Raw genomic sequence first — 2,968 nt, 5'->3', positions numbered from 1 at the left:
AAAGACTGGCGTATAGCGGAAGTAGTGCCTATATTCAAAAAGGGAAGTAAAGCTGAACCAGGTAATTATAGACCAGTTAGTCTTACATCTATAGTGGGGAAAGTATTGGAAGGTATTCTAAGAGATAGTATTCAGAAGTTCCTTGAAACCAATAAGGTCATTAAAAGGAATCAACATGGGTTTATGAAGGACAGATCCTGTCAAACCAACTTACTTGGCTTTTATGAAACAGTAAGCGCAAACCTAGATCAGGGTAAAGACGTGGATGTAATCTTTTTAGACTTTGCCAAAGCGTTCGATACTGTACCACACATGAGACTTATCTACAAGCTACAAGAATCAGGGCTAGGAAACACAATATGCACTTGGGTCAAAAACTGGTTAGATAATAGGGAGCAGCGCGTTGTGGTTAATGGATCTTTTTCAACTTGGACTGAAGTGCTAAGTGGTGTGCCGCAAGGCTCAGTATTAGGACCGCTATTGTTCAATATTTTCATTAACGACCTAACAGAAGGTCTAGAGAGCATGGTGTCAATTTTTGCAGATGATACCAAATTGTGTAAGGCTATAAATACAGAGGAGGATGCCGAGTCTCTTCAGAACGACTTAGTTAAATTAGAAGCATGGGCAGCCAAATGGAGAATGCGCTTCAACACAGACAAGTGTAAGGTAATGCACTGTGGTAACAAGAACAAAAATTACACCTACCTACTAAATGGGGTAAAATTAGGGGATTCTTTACTGGAAAAGGACTTAGGTGTCCTCATAGATAGCAAGCTAAGCAGTAGTACCCAAAGTAGGACTGCAGCAAAGAAGGCTAATAAGATATTAGCATGCATAAAACGGGGTATTGATGCTAGGGACGAGAGTATTATACTCCCGTTATATAAATCACTAGTGAGGCCACACCTTGAATACTGTGTACAATTCTGGGCACCGTACTACAAAAAGGATATCCTAAAGCTTGAAAAGGTACAGAGGAGGGCGACCAAACTAATTAAGGGCATGGAGACGATGGAATACAAGGAAAGGCTTGAAAGACTAGGCATGTTTACATTGGAAAAGCGGAGACTAAGAGGGGATATGATCAACATCTACAAATATATAAGGGGACAATACACAGAGCTTGCACGGGACCTGTTTTTGGTTAGATCAACACAGAGGACTCGTGGACACTCGCTCAGGTTAGAGGAGAGGAGATTCCGCACAATACGGCGTAAAGGCTTTTTCACGGTAAGGACAATACGTGTTTGGAATTCCCTGCCCGAGGGAGTTGTAATGGCGGAATCTGTCAACACCTTTAAGAATGGGTTAGATAAATTCCTAATGGATAAGGAAATCCAGGGGTATGGTGCATAGTCATGCATTATAGTTACTATAAATAGGGATAAAATGCAACGGCTGACAGCAGCATCAGTCAGAAATTTTAGTCAAATAATCATGCATAGGAGACCACAAATAGGTTGAACTCGATGGACAATTGTCTTTTTTCAACCTCAGATACTATGTTACTATGTATGTTACTATGTATTGTACTGCATTCTATGTGAAGTTATAGAACTGTTGGACAGCTGCTCTTGCAGCTTTTGTACTGTAATCTATGAATTCTTATTAGTCATTATACTGTTTTCCATGTAAAATTATAGGTTTTAGTTATGAATCAGCTTTTTTTGCATTATACTCAATAACTCATTTAAGTGATCATTACTGTACCTGTCAGCAACTTATGGTCAACCACCTACTTATGGTTAACCGTCCAGGCAATCCGTGTGCTGGAACTTTTTAGTCCATATGCTCTGTATCATACAGCACAAGTGCATTACTACTGTCACCATTTCCCACTGCAATCTCCACACCAACAATTCAGGTTGCATGTTTGTGGAGCAATTATGATGCTTCTGAGCATGTGCTCCCACCATAGTCTTTATTTTACTATATCTACCATGGACTATTTGTGATATATTTGACACGTGCTCTTACTACAATCTCAATTTGTGAAATCTTCAAAGGGAGAGCAATTAACCTCTCCGTTTCTCTCAGACCCCCCTATCTATTTACACGCTATTCTGTTTGTGAAATTTTCCAGGGGAGAGAAATTAACCTCTCTGTCTCTTTTAGACCCCCCTATCCATTTACATGTCATTTTGGGGGCGACCTATTGGCCAGAGACCAATGTTCAGTCTTCGGACCATGTCCTCTTAATTGGCCCCAATATTGGCCACTGTCTATGCTGATAGGTATTTTCTTGACTTTCTACAGTCATACCATGCTGGACATGCCCGATCTCGCCTGATCTTGGAAGCCAAGCAGCTTTGGGCCTGGTCAGTACCAGAAAGGGTGACCCTCTGGGAATACCGGGTAATGTAGCATTAAGGAAAATACCTTCCGCTGATCAGCAAATTTCATTACAGTTAATCTTGCAATTCATTTACCCCAGCTGACCCACTTTTTAGAAGTCCAGATTTACACAAGCCAGTTTCCTATTATCTCTTTTATGAATATACAAGTGTATATTATCATAATTTCATAGAGATAACAGGAATAATTTATATTTTCGCTTCTGACAAATGTCAAACATCAATACTCGCTTACAAATCAGTGGGTCTACAGATAAACTTTCTGTCACCCTCTTTATATAAGTGAGTTACACTTTTACTCCATCGTCATTAGAATTTTGTTGTTTAATACTTGTTTTAACTTATACTGCTGACATACAGCATTATTTTTATCATCCTTTCTTCTGTGAATAACATTAAAAGTTAAGTTTTATCCTATTCTACACATAAATTACAATTTCTCATCCATTTTTCCATTTTTCTATCAGTTTATAGAAATTAAGTGTGCCCCTGAGAGACATAATTAATAGTCCTCTTCTTTTTTGCCTCTTTGCAAAACAACCCCTTAATAGTTTGTTTTTGAACTAATGTCTGGGAGCACCACCAACCTTGTTCTACTTCAAAAGCCTTAT

At 39.0% G+C, this 2,968-nt stretch overlaps 1 pseudogene; it reads left to right on the top strand.

The window, feature by feature from the left end:
- The first annotated feature begins 2,251 nt into the window (after positions 1-2,251).
- Positions 2,252-2,370, top strand: LOC134931623 (5S ribosomal RNA; annotated as a pseudogene).
- The last annotated feature ends 598 nt before the right edge of the window (positions 2,371-2,968 follow it).

The sequence above is a fragment of the Pseudophryne corroboree genome, chromosome 5 (assembly GCF_028390025.1).
Source record: "Pseudophryne corroboree isolate aPseCor3 chromosome 5, aPseCor3.hap2, whole genome shotgun sequence".
Taxonomy (NCBI): domain Eukaryota; kingdom Metazoa; phylum Chordata; class Amphibia; order Anura; family Myobatrachidae; genus Pseudophryne; species Pseudophryne corroboree.
Note: the sequence above shows the minus strand (reverse complement) of the source record. Positions and strands in the feature narration are given on the sequence as shown.